The sequence below is a fragment of the Oncorhynchus nerka genome, linkage group LG11 (assembly GCF_034236695.1).
Source record: "Oncorhynchus nerka isolate Pitt River linkage group LG11, Oner_Uvic_2.0, whole genome shotgun sequence".
Lineage (NCBI taxonomy): Eukaryota > Metazoa > Chordata > Actinopteri > Salmoniformes > Salmonidae > Oncorhynchus > Oncorhynchus nerka.
Genome location: NC_088406.1, coordinates 51,694,486 through 51,709,054, shown reverse-complemented (window position 1 = coordinate 51,709,054; position 14,569 = coordinate 51,694,486). Strand labels below are relative to the sequence as shown.

At 44.9% G+C, this 14,569-nt stretch overlaps 1 long non-coding RNA gene and 1 pseudogene across 1 annotated transcript; both read right to left on the bottom strand.

Moving 5' to 3' along the window:
* Nucleotides 1–2,001: 2,001 nt before the first annotated feature.
* Nucleotides 2,002–3,937, bottom strand: LOC135573999 (uncharacterized). Its single transcript, XR_010465103.1, has 2 exons — nucleotides 3,782–3,937; nucleotides 2,002–3,134 (listed from the first exon to the last, which is right to left on the bottom strand). It is a non-coding gene; the product is annotated as an uncharacterized LOC135573999 (long non-coding RNA).
* An 8-nt stretch (nucleotides 3,938–3,945) lies between these two features.
* Nucleotides 3,946–13,441, bottom strand: LOC115137109 (elongation factor G, mitochondrial-like; annotated as a pseudogene).
* Between the last annotated feature and the right edge of the window lie 1,128 nt (nucleotides 13,442–14,569).

Below are 14,569 nucleotides of genomic sequence, written 5' to 3'. Positions count from 1 at the left end.
CTAGTGAGGGAGATAAGTGTTTCCAGTTTCAGAGATACACTACAGGTGGGTGCTGCTATGGTGACCAGCGAGCTGAGATAAGGGGGGACTTTACCTAGCAGGGTCTTATAGATGACCTGGAGCCAGTGGGTTTGGCGACGAGAGCGTACAGGTCGCAGTGGTGGGTAGTATATGTGGCTTTGGTGACAAAATGGATGGCACTGTGAGAGACTGCATCCAATTTGTTGAGTAGGGTATTGAGTAGGTGGGGGGGGGGGGGTTGATGTAAATAGGTATTTTCAATGTGGTATTAAAATGGTATGAGGTGCTCCAGAATTCTATATGAAAAGGAAGATGTTCAGATAATGGGCATAATGTCAACCCAGAGATGGCGCTAGTGGGGCACCTATCTAGGATAAACAGGTGCATTATGAGTGACTGATTAGTATCTCATGACCTGTAACCGCAGACTAAATTATTACGTTTGCAGTTTATCTAACCCTCTGACGTGAGCTACTCACACACATTTTAACACCAATGTTATTCTGGTGAATATCCAAATGCTACCCACCCTCGGGTGTTTTTCAAAGCGAGTTTGCTAATCGGCATCTCACAGCCCTGGATGAGCCAATGTTTTAGATGCAGTCATCAGCAAAACAGTGACACATACACCATCGCACAACAGGTTGAAGTCAAGCGGGGTTCCCAAATACGAATGGGGCAATACAAGGCATCCATATTGCCATAATATCACCATCCCAAAACGAAATCAATTATGTGAACAGAAAAGGCTAGGTGGAACGCGCAACTCGTTCATTCTGCAGAACAGGTGGCTTATTGGTGAGTGTTGCCTAATCATTTAAAGTAAATTTGCCATTGCTAAAGCAACTTAAGTTGTCCTAATGGTCCTCTCTATGTAGATATATGAACTTCTTTACTGGTCAAGCCACAACAGAGCGAGCAAAATAAAACATGTTGTTTGTACTCAATCTCTGACACTAGCATCTGTCTTTTTTCGTAGCTTTTTTTGTTTGCGGCTTTGTATGCCATGGTATGGCGTTGTGTATATATGAAATACAAACAGCCAAGGTCGTGCATGAGCACTGAGGCTGAGAAGAATTTGTATTTATCAATGGTTATATCCTACTGGCGTGCTTATGACGCTCGTACAATTGTTTGATAAATCACACTTTTTCTATGCGTGCGAACATTCTTTCGCATTAAAAGGGCATTATCATTTTCACAATTTCATATTGTTATTGAGACCTAATAGTGTGAAATATCACGTTTGACTGCACTCTCTTTTAAATAAATCACTTTTCTGGGGGACTGCTCTACTCAGTGTTACATGGGTAGGCCTAGATGAGACCAGAAGAGCAGTTTGTTTAGATAAATGCCAAGAAAACAGACCAGGCAGCGGCGCTGGACAGTGTCAGTTTCCTCTCACTCCCACCCTCTCTTACGTAACCCTGAATTGGATGCCTATTTACACTCAACTTGCCTTCCTTAGGATTCCGCAATCCTCTTTGGCATTAGTTTTCTGTTCTCAGATCTTAGTGTGGAGTATGGGCTGGACGCTGCTTATCCTTCTGGTTGTTCTGACCGTGGTCCACGGGAACCCGATCGTGACGGTCAGAACTGGGTCAGGACCAACAGTGGGGTTCGATCAACACCCAAACAATGTTCCTCTGGGAGAGGACATACAGACCACTACAGAGGTGAGTGAGCTACAAACCCCTAGAATCCTCTATTCCGAGAGGAAGCACATCAGCATAGATTCGGGAGACTTGCTGTATAGGCCTACATAACATGGAGAATGAGTCTCCAGTTTGTTTTGCTTGAAAATACTGGTTTGACTTAACGTTGTCCAGCTTCTTGCTGTGATGCACATTGGATAGTATTTCACAACCCGAGTTGTGTTTTCCAGTCGAATCCGGATTAGATCAAATTCAGGCAACCTAAAATGAACACATCAACCACATAACCATCTGCTAAGTAAATGAAGGAACAATGACACCCTGGTGAAATGGTAGTATTAGGTCAATCTTATTTAATCATCATTACAACATATGCTGTACATAGTACAAAACCAGTTAATATACATGCTCAAGTTGAAGTCCAAACTTCATAAAAAATGCTAGGCTGTGGGACAAGGCTGTTTGCTGGAGAGCAAAGGCTGAATGGAAATAGTCATAATAAATACTTTAGAACAGTGTGTGTGGGGGGGGCAAGGGGGTGAATCAAGGGAATTCACTTGGTCATCTCTGATCATTTGTAGCATTTTGAATGCACATATGATATAATAAACCCACCTTATTTTAATATCACGTTTATTTAACTAGGCAAGTTAAGAACAAATTCTTATTTACGATGATGGCCAAACCCTAAAACGGATGCCGCTGGGCCAATTGTGTGCCGCCCTATTGGACTCCCAATCGTGGCCGGGTTGTGATACAGCCTGGAATCGAACCAGGGTCTGTAGTGACGCCTTAGACCGCTGCGCCACTCGGGAGCCCTTGGCGAGGCAGAGTATGTTTACAGTTGATTGAGCACTGTGTAGGTTTGTGTGCATCTGTCAAGGATTCCATTGCAGTACTGTAATGTTATTTTTTAAGGGGGTAGACGAGCTTTATGAAAGCTACAATCTATGTAATTGTCTGCATCATTTCAAATTCCCCATGTTCTTTATACATACACACATACCAGTCAAAAGTATGGACACACCTACTCATTCAATGGTTTTTCTTTATTTTTACTATTTTCTACATTGTAGAATAATAGTGAAGACAAAACTATGAAATAACACATGGAATCATGTAGTAACCAAAAAAAGTGTTAAACAAATAAATGTATTTGTTTATCAGATTCTTTAAAGTAGCCACCCTTTGCTTTGATGACAGCTTTGCACACACTAAGCATTCTCTCAACCAGCTTCACCTGGAATGCTTCTCCACCAGTCTTGAAGGAGTTCCCACATATGCTGAGCACTTGAAGGCTGCTTTTCGTTTACTCTGTGGTCCAACTCATCCCAAACCATCTCAATTGGGTTGAGGTCGGGTGATTGTGGAGGCCAGGTCATCTGATGCGGCACACCATCACTCTCCTTCTTGGTCAAATAGCCCTTAAACTGCCTGGAGGTGTGTTGGGCCATTGTCCTGTTGAAAAACAAATGATAGTCCCACTAAGCGCAAACCAGATGGGATGGTGTATCGCTGCAGAATGCTGTGGTAGCATTAAGTGTGCCTTGAATTCTAAATAAATCACGGACAGTGTCACCAGCAAAGCACCAAATATAAAATGAACACTTTTTTTGGTTACTACATGATTCCACATGTGCTATTTCATAGTTTTGATGTCTTCACTATTATTCCACAATATAGTAAAAAATAAAACCCTTGAATGAGTAGGTGTCAACTTTTGACTGGTACAGTACATACAAATACATGCATATCTTAAACATTTTTTTCCTTCATTACTTTCTAACCCTACCACCCCTATCATAATTGGAGTAAACAACAACTCTTAGGCTTCTACTTCCAGGTTATACATACTATATACATTTTATGGACAGTCTATTTTACAATAGTTTAGTTTGTTTTTACTCCTGTCCTTCCTCAACCTCTCTCATCTATTTCTGATGTCCATCCGGTTAGATTTTTATTTGCCATTTCTTTCAAACTGTGCTCTTTCACAAAAGTTCTTAACCTATATACGTTTTATGCACACCGTATGTTTTACATTTAGTTATATTGCTATTAGTCCCAACCTTCAGCGCCATTCAAACCCTCTGTAATGTGTTTACAATTCATTGATTGTGTGTGTTGTCCATCCTCAGTTCTTCCACTTCCCCTTCTTGGCAGGCAGCTGTCCTGTTGATGAGCTCCTCCTGAGTGCCAGGCAGACAAGGCTGGTATCTGCTATACACCATGGTGTACTCTCCTTTCCCCTGGACACAACACCCCCCACATCAGTTCTCCAGAAAGGATCATAGACTGAGCAATAACTTTAGTCCAAATAAATTAACAGAAAAAATTAGCAAATACAAACTCAATTCAATATCACTGAAAGTGCATGGCTTGATATCTTGGCCATTTTTATGACTAATTGACGTCTTGACATCCGACTAGAGGAGCCAGCGCCTTACAGGACTGGAGCTCTGTGGCGTAACCAAACATGTCATTCAGTGGAATCTGGGGAGAGGAAATGGCGATTGACCATCAAATACACAGTGACTGGACAGACGTTTAACCTATCCTGTCTTGGCAGAAAGAAAAGGGCATAGGAAGTATGAGTAGGACAGAGCTGCACTCACATCAGCACACAGCGTAAAGTAGCCCTCCGCCCCATCCTGCCCACTGATAACCCCATGGCGACGGTTGACCCCGGCGATGACTGTCCCTTGGAACTCATCGGGCACCACAATTTCTACTGACATGATTGGCTCCAGCACGGCAACGTTGGCCTTCTCCATGGCTACCAAGAGGGGAACATGGATGGAAGGAGAGAGGAGACATTCATTCAGTAGGTTTGTCAAAAAGCTGAGAAGCACGGAAAAGGTATAGAGGGAAAAATATGCGAGAACAATGGGGGTGTATTCTGGTTAGTTGACACTCACCTTGTTTAAGAGTGCCCCCCTGCACGGATGACCGAGATCTCATTCGAGTCCACCATGTGATGCGCTCCGTCTTCCAATAGGACCTTGACGCCTGAGATCTTGTGACCAGTCAAGAGGGCCTTTCTGAATCACTGCAGGAGAGAAGGGATGTGATGGAGAAAGAGTGACAGTGGTGGGCAAACTACGACCCGCGGGCCCATTAAATCTGGCCCACGGGAGGTTTGAGTAAAGAAAATAGAAATTATAATGGACCTATATATTCAAATGAATGCCCTTTCTGTAGTCCACAATTTGTATTTTGACCGATTTAGTTTGTCAAAAATCAAATCTGTGGCCCTCTTGAATTTTTCAATCCCGATGTGGCCCTCAAGTCAAAAAGTTTACCCACTCTTGCGGTATGAGATTAGAGGTCTACTAGAATTTCAACCTGAATAAGATACAGGATTTTTGCAATCATAATTACACTTACTGAGAAGGGCCTATGTGATTCAGACTACAGCCAGGCATGCACACCTTCTCAACAGCCGGCACAAACTGTTTGGGGATGTTGGTTCCAACAGTCTGGTCTTCAAACTCTACTTTTGTGTAATTTTCTTGGTCCAGAGGTTCAAGAACTCCTATCACTTTACCGTACTGCCCAGAACCACCAGACTGCTTCTTATGGGTGAAGTCAAACCTGCAGAGACAAGCACATAGCCAAAATCAGTAACTAATTTAGAGGATTTTCATTAAAGCATTGGTAGGTAAAGAACTGCCATAGTTGCCAAAACGATCAACTCACATTAACATAGACAAACAAAGTAGCTGTATGGTCATTTGCCATGCTTTTATGTTAGTGAGGAGAAGGGAAATGTGTGGCCTGTCTCTTTTACAAGGCGGTACTAACTGAATTATTGGCTTTGGAGGAAGCAGGAAGTTCTCCCCCTGCATGTGGCCGTTTCTCCAGCTGTCTAACCGCAACAGCCTCAACGGGCAGGGAGTTACAGCCTTTTCAGGCACACTTTCTTCCTCTCTGACACTTCTACCCTCCCCTTACTCACTATAGTTCTCTGTATCCTCCCTCTTTCTCCTTATCTAGAACTAGGGCAGGACTCGACTCTCTGCACCAGCACACACAGAGGTCAAAGTCCCATCGTGGCAGACTGACTCTCCCTACCTGTCCTCACCCACCCTCTTTGCTCTCACTCCCCTTCTCTCCGGTGCGGATTAGGGGGAAAGCGAGGTGGTGGAGGAAGTGATGACGACTGGCGTGCTGAACCCGAGTCACTACCCTGCCCGCCGGGCAGCCACGGTGGTCCAACACTACCTGAACACCCGCTACGGCTCACCCTACAGGTGGATCTTTCTCAGCACGGTACACAGCGGCAGCGCGGAGGTAGGAGTGGAGGTGGAGGATCAGCATACCTTGGGGAGTGCGTTGGGCAAGGGGCAGTTAATATTGCAAGGCAAGGAAGGATCCTTGGAAGGGGATGGATACGGGAGGTCTGTGCTCATAAAAAGTCAATTCTCAATACCGCATACAGTGGGGGGATTTTTATTTATTTTAATTTTACATTTTGTAACTAGGCAAGTCAGTTAAGAACATGTTCTTATTTTCAATGACGGCCTAGGAACAGTGGGTTAACTGCCTTGTTCAGGGGCAGGATGACAGATTTTTTTTACCTTGTCGGTTCGATCTTCTAACCTTTTGGTTATTAGTCCAATCCTCTAACCACTAGGCTACCTGCCGCCCCACTTGAGGGGGCGACGGCTTTATGGAACATAGTTCTGTTTGCTTACATTTTGTCTTAAGTGGTTAATTTCTGCTCTCTCTCTCTCTCCCCGGCTGTCAGGATGTGGCAGAGATGGGGAGGAAGTATCAACTGGAGCTTACCATGCAGGAGATGATCAGTAACGTAAGATCCGATTCACATTCTCAGTGACACACTATTGCACAGAACAACCGTGTGAATAAATACACGGTGTGTTAAGTAACCTTGTCTACACTGCCATGGTGATTAACACCTGTGTTAGGTAAATTCCTTTCCCCAACTCTCCTTTCATATTCTCACTTTCTCCTCAATTACCTCACCCTTTCCTCTCCCTATAAAAGGTTTCGGGGCAGTGCTCTGCGGAGCTCTTCTTTCCAGGGGGAGAGGGGCAGAGTGCTCCCCAGGTCCAGGCCTCCTGTGAGGGACTGCATCAAAGCAACACCACGGCTCAGGAAGAGGCCTTCTACCAGCAACACAGAGCCAGCAATAACCTAGTGTCAGGAAACAATATACCAGGTAGATATAGAGCCACAAACACACACAACTGACCCACCCCCCCCCATCTCTCTTCTGACTGTGACGTTTGTGGTTTCTTTGACAGACAGCTACGGTCACATGGAGCCCAGCATGAAGCCCTTCTGGCAACTGGGGGGCGTGGCCTCCAGTTTCATCATGCTGAGGGAGTCCAATGAGAGCACGCTTTACAACATGGCCCAGGTGGCCAACTTCACACAGCTGGTGAGCAGCCAAGAGGTCGGTTCGACCGTACGTTACTGTGCAGTCGGGCATCAGATTGCTAGATCATATATGGTTAGCTGATACGTTCAACACCTATCCGGGTGTGGTATGATCAGGCATGCGTCTGATGTAGTCTTGAGAAGAACCTCCGTGTAACCATGGAGATATCTGCCCAAATTCCAAATGGACACTTAACTCCCCACCCATTCCTTTCCATCTGTCCTTCTCACACAATTGGTTCCCTGCTTCTGTCTGTCCCTCAACAGGAGACTGAGAAGGACCAGCTGAGGTTCAACTACCATGTCCTGCTGCACGAAATGATTTCCCAGGTAACTAAAACGTTCTGCCATCGGTCTTAACAGAACTCAGACGTCATGTTTGTTAATACAAAAGGTGCATTCATTGTATGTGTGTGGTTACGCGCAGGAGATCATCCACTGGAAGCTGCTAGTCACCTGGTCCCCAGAACAGGGAGTTCAAGTCCTGCAGACTGAGCTGCAGCCAAAGTGCCACCACTGCGAGGCTCCTCCAAACACCACCAACTGAGATACACAGGGGGGAAACGCTCCAGAGCCTTACTGAAGTACTGCAGGGAAGAGTATAGCACATCTCTTTCTTAGGACTCAAATTGTAAAAGCCACCTTCTACCTGCTTTGAAAAGCTGAGCTTTACACTTCACACTTGTCTTAGCTTCAGTAATTATGTTTACCTTCACCGCCACTACTGCTTCAGAGGAGGTGAGAGGGCACACGTCAATGGCCTTACTGCAGCTATATACCGAATGCACTGCTTTTACTGGTCAGCTTGTAAGACTCTTGGTAAGCTATAACAATGTGTTTCAACTTGTTGTTCATATACTCCATTGGCTCGCTTCACTTCGTCAATAAAGCCATCGCTGTACACAATGTAATGCTTCTGAGAGTGGCTCATTTGGACTTTTGTTTGACGCGTGGTACTTACCGTGACCGCACTGGTCATACTCTCCCTGAAGGCTACCTTGGGGCTTTCCCATCGCACAGGGCCAGTTATACAGTGAGAGAAAGTAAGGTCAGCTTGATTTACCGCAGCGAAATACCATTGAAGGTTCGAGATGTTTGGAACTCGTAATGCATTCTATTATCCTTCAGGACAACTTAAGAAAAAATACAAATAAGATGAAGCCAAAACGCAAATGCTGTGGCCAGAAGGATCTTCAGATCACCGGAGAGCGGAGCACTGGACTAGTACCTGTGAGTAGATCTCCAGGTGCAGCTCTCCCATACCAGAGATGGGAGAGCTTGCTTTCTGTGTCAAAGCGGACCCTGAACGTGGTGTCTTCTCTGGTGAAGCGGTTGATGCCTTTAGAGAACTTTTCCGTGTCATTCTGATCCACAGGAAGAGGGAGGATGAGGTCATACAAGCTCATATACTCTACTGAAATAGTATCGAGCCTTGGTGTGGTCATTTTGACTCCTCATACTACATCGAATGTGAGAGGGCCTTGTTGGACGGCTTCATAGACATGGAGATGACAGCCTCTGGTATGTGGATGGACTCCTGTGGGAGAAACGTGTTGAATGAAGCTCAAAGTCATAACATTATGCACACACAGGCAGTGCACAACAGATTGCATGTTTAAATACATGTTAGTGAGTGCTGACTGGTTGTTTATCTAGTTTGGACAATGGCCATAGGGATGTACCATGGAGAGGTTGGCGCTGGTCCGGGAGGTGAAGGTGTCTCCGCTGGCACAGTTGATCCCAAATAGGGCACAGATGTCCCCTGCATACTACACATCCTGACCAACCAGAGAGGAGGGGGGGTACACAATTTATGACACAAAATTAAGATGGTTTCAGTTAAACAAATGTATTGATAAAAGTTGTTTAATCATGAGGTGTTATCACTAGGGTACGTCAGGTTGGGGAATCAGGGTCATTGGGCTTCATAGTACAGAAACTGTCAGTTTACTCCATTTACTTCTGGTTTATATTCACTTCCTGGTTCTCTCCTCCATCTGGTCGGCATGGAGACGCACTAGCCTCTGCACGTGGACTTTCTTGCCTGTGCGTGTGTTGACGATGTACTCCGTCTTCTTCAGACAGCCCTGGTACACACGCATGTACGTCAGCTGACCAAACCGACCTGCCTAGAACAGAGTCAGGGGGAGAGATCCGTCTACAATCCCTATACAGTTTATCACTCAAAAAAGTTTACACAGTAAATGTGCCAGATTACTTAAAGAGAAGATGGTTTGCTAGCTACACAGTGTTTGTGCGCTGTGATGTGCTCACCTCCAGTTTGAAGGCCAGGCTAACAAAGGGCTGCGAGGCATCTCTGGTGGGATCCATCAGGATCTTAGTGCTATTACTGGACTCCCTGACACAGAGGCCACAACACAAGAACAGTGGTGGGATCTGCCACTGGCATTTTTCAAAGTTTGTCCCTGAGCCCATACTGTCTTGATTTTGGCATATCAATTAATTCAAAGACGGCTGTGTCATATTAAATAGTGTTCACTGTCTAGGCACAGAGGTCATACTCATCGTTGAAGGTTGTAGTTGTTGACCTATGTGGGGTTGGGCAGATAATCCAGCACTGTGTTCAATAGAGGCTGAACCCCCTTGTTCTTTAGGGCAGTTCCCACCAGCACGGGGCTGAAGAGGCACTGCACTGTGGCCCTGCGTATGGCTGCCTGTGGGAGGAGAGACTGGAGAGGTCAGGGCCCTGGGGGGCAGCGTTCGCAGGTCATAGCAGGAAAGATGACTGAGGCGTAAAATCAAATGACATCATTTGTTGCGATATCCCAAAACATAATGAACAGTCACACACACACCTTAAATTCTGGCACAGTGGGGATCCTCTCTTCCAGAAACATCTCTCCCAGGGTCACGTCAGCGTTAGCCACACACTCCACCAGCTCCTATCTGCAGCCTCCACACGGAACTCCGCCGGGATCTCATCCAACCGGATATTCTGTTTGCAGGAAGCACAGAGGACGGAATTTATTATTATTATTTTCCAGTAAGAGGGTTTCCAGCGATGTAAATATTTCAGATATGAGATAGTAATGTAAGTCTTCTCTAAATCCCTGCCACGATCATATTCTCCATTCTCTTACCCGAATGGGCCCTTGAAGTACATGCTACGCTCCTCTAGGAAGTCTATGATGTCCTTCGCGTCCCCGCCCCCCCCCCCCCCCCCCAGACCGATGGGGATGTTCACAAAGGCTGCATTATGGTTCAGCTTGGTCCTGAAAGCGGGAACAGTGGAGTCGTAACACAGAGCTAATGGAAAACCAGACTCGTCTTGTCTACTCCACAGTATCTGCTGACCTCATGGCCTGCAGGACGCGGCTGGGGTTGGCTCCCATGCGGTCCAGCTTGTTGATGAAGGTGAGGAGGGGCCATCTGTCTGTTAACGGTCAGGGTCTGCCACTGGACCCCTCCAACCGCACATAGGACCAGGATCGCCCAGTCCAAAACACGCAGGGCTCGCTCCACCTCAATGGTGAAGTCCACGTGGCCTGGACAGGACAGAGCAGTAAACTGGGGTTAAAGTTAAAAGCAAAAATACATCCTAACAGCTGTTGGGTACACTGGCATTGATCTGTTACTGTGACTTATGGTATATCTGTCAAAAAGGGAACCTGGTCATAAGATCTGTGTTGCCACTAACACAAATCTTTCTGCCAGGTACCTCCATACCTGGGATGTTGATGTTGTAATCCCAGCTGACTGGATGGTGATGCCTCTCTGCATCTCCAGCTCCATCGAGTCCATGGTGGCTCCGACTCCATCTTTTCCCTTGACCTGTAGAGTTAGAGGACCAAACATAATAGTTTTTGTCTGTCTGCCTCCCTCTAAAAAACACACACACACACTTCAACTAGCTACTTCAATAAATCAGAGCCAGATCATGATTAACTCACCTCATGGATCTCTGCTATCCTGCCCGTGTGGAAAAGGATGCGCTCGGTGAGTGTGGTCTTCCCCGAGACGATGTGTGCCGAGATTCCGATGTTGCGGATTCTTCCATTGGGAACGATGCCAGAGCACGACCGACAACTGTTAATCAACACCTATAAAATTAAAAAAGAGACTGCATTCAGATAAGTTTCTCTCCATTTCCATCACTTCTCATCTGTCCTATTAACATCTTGGGGTATTTTTTCTTACCTTTTTTAATATTAGTGTTCCCCGTTTCCTTAAATGTATTTGACCTGTGGTTAGTCCTGCTTTCAGAAGTTGCATTTTGTTGGTGGACAGAACCGGTTAAACACCATTTACACCTGGAGGCCAGGTCATCTGATGCAGCACTCAATTACTCTCAATTACTCTCCCTCCTAAATATCCCTTACACAGCCTGGAGGTGTGTTGGGACATTGTCCTGTTGAAAAACAAATGATTAGTCCCACTAAGCGAAAACCAGATGGGATGGCGTATCGCTGCAAAATGCTGTGGTAGCCATGCTAGTTAAGTGTGCCTTAAATTCTAAATAAATCACAGTGTCACCAGCAATTAACCATCACACCTCCTCCTCCATGCTTCAAGGTGGGAACCACACATGCGGAGGTCATCCGTTCACCTACTCTGTATCTCACAAAGACACAGCAGTTGGAACTAAAAATCTCGAATTTGGACACATCAGACCAAGGGACAGATTTCCACCGGTCTAAGCAAGTCTCTTCTTCTTATTGGTGTCCTTTAGTAGTGGTTTCTTTGCAGCAAATTGACCATGAAGGCCTGATTCACACAGTCTCCTCTGAACAGTTGATGTTGACATGTCTGTTACTTGAACTCTGTGAAGCATTTATTTGGGCAGCAATTTCTGAGGCTGGTAACTCTAATGAACTTATCCTCTGCAGCAGAGGTAACTCTGGGTCTTCTTTTCCTGTAGGAGTCCACATGAGAGCCAGTTTCATCATAGCGCTTGATGGTTTTTGCGACTTTCAAAGTTCTTGAAATGTTCCGGATTGACTCACCTTCATGTCTTTAAAGTAATTATGGACTGTTGTTTCTCTTTGCTTATTTGAGCTGTTCTTGCCAAAATATGGGCGTGGCCTTTTACCAAATAGGGCTATCTTCTGTATACCATCCCTACCTTGTCACAGCACAACTGATTGGCTCAAATGCATTAAGAAGGAAAGAAATTCCACAAATGAGCTTTTATCAAGGCACACCTGTTAAGTGAAATGCATTCCAGGTGACTACCTCATGAAGCTGGGTGAGAGAATGCCAAGATTGTGCAAAGCTTGTCATCAAGGCAAAGGGTGGCTACTTTTGAAGAATCGGAAATATAAAATATATTTAGATTTGTTGACCAATTATTTGGTTTCTACATGATTCCATCTGTGTTATTTCATAGTTTTGATTTCTTCACTATTATTCTACAATGAAGAAAATAGTACAAATAAAGAAAAACCCTTGAATGAGTAGGTGTGTCCAAACTCTTGACTGGTACTGTACACTGAACAAAAATATAAAAGCAACATGTAAAGTGTTGGTCCCATGTTTCCTGAGCTGAAATAAAATAAATTCTCCATACGCGCAAAATGCTTATTTCTCACAGATTGTGGGCACAAATGTGTTTACATCTCTGTTAGTGAGCATTTCCCCCTTGCCATGATCATCCGTGCACGTGACAGGTGTGGCATGTCAAGAAGCTGATTAAACAGCATGCTCATTACTCAGGTGCACCTGTTTTTGTCACACAACACAATGCCACAGATGTCTAAAGTATGCTGACTGCAGGAATGTCCACCAGAGCTGTTGCCAGAGAATTTAATGTTCACTACTTGGCAGTACGGTGTTGCAATTGTGCTGGAAATCACATTCCCAATTCCCCGGAGTGCCCGGTTAGGGTAAAGGAGTTTAAAGTGGCAAGGGTCAGGGCTGTACAACAGGTCTCCTACATGGAGGCACGTTAAATAGTTGAAGGAGCGAGTGGAGCTGAAGATATGGCAGTGGACACCCTGCAGCCTTTGGAGATTCAGAATGTCGTTCAAACAGTTGAGGGAAGCTGATATGCTGATCGTAAAGAAGGTGGATTTTTGTGGCATTTATTGCTCATGTGATTAATTGTACCGCCCAACTGAACAAGAAGTCCACGAAACTGGCCATAATTGTATCTGCTGCTGAAAAGCTATTGGGTCTCCAGTACATTGCAAGGAATACTGTCCGAAAATTCTCTTCCTTCTCAGGTCCCATAGCCTGTGTGGATCAGAGTTGACATTTTAACCTGACTAAAGAAGTACATTGATTTTGTTTCTTTGTCATTTGTTAATTACTTGGAATCAATATTAGTGTCGTCTAAAATCTCGTACACTACCCTGTACAGTGACGGCATGCACCTCTAACGTATGTTTGCGGACCACCATAATAGCATAGAAGAGGAAGAACAAGAACAAGAAAAGCAACTTAAAACACTCCATGCTTAGTGAGCAAGTATTTTGACATGCTCTTCCTCTATCAGTTGAACACACACACACACATCAAACCGATAAGCTGCATTCACATCCCCTCCACACCCAGATACAGATAGATATCTCACTAAGACTCTTGTTCACAGCCTAACAAAAAAGGATAAACAACAGGTTATTGGCAGACACCTGACTGATGGTAAGTTTTCATTTTAGTTTATGGAGACAAATCTGATACTCTTTGGAGAAGTAGTTGTTTTCTGTGGCGCTTTATAGCCCATTTGATCTCTTATTGATATCAGGGGCGATAACATCAAATCTAAACTTTGGCTCTCTAATCATCAGTATACTATTTGACCATGGATTTCACATGTTACAATATCTGTAGCCTATATGTATCTTATAACATTTATTGTGATCATCATAGTGTGTATATCTTAGTGTGACGTGCGTCACTTAATTTCAATTAGTTCCAGGTGCTGCTTGTGAGTGTGGGGCGGTATTGTTTGTATAAATGCCCGGAGTTAAAGCGTTTTGAATCTATGCGACATGGCGGCAAATTCAACATACAAGAAACATTTGAACAGTTTGCTACTACAGCAGGTGAAGGAGTTTAAAGAGCATGGAGATATGGACATTATTGGAAAGAGAGGAAGAAGGAAAATATCTCAGGGTAGAGAGAAGCGGTGTGGTGGGGAAGATTGGTGTCTAGTACAAAAAAAAACATACTCGGTAGCTCAAAAGTTTACCCCTGCGAGAGCGAGGATGAATTACCAGCAGGTGGCAGGTGCGGTGAAGACCACAGAGTTCGAGCCTCATCCCAATGATGATAAAGATGATTCTGGCACAGTCGGAGTGAGATTTTTGGAAAGAATGGATCCTTGCCTACCGGCTGATCCGTATGTGGTATCAGGTTGGGTGATGAAGAGGTTGGGGACTGTTGACTCGGTGAAAGTAACTCAAAGTGGACTCGCGGTGATTCTTTGCATTTATTCACCCCAGAGGGAGCGGGTGCTCCACATCACATGCCTCGGGACAAAAATTGTGACTTGCTTTGCTCTTCGGAGCAGGGCGCAGTTGAAAGGA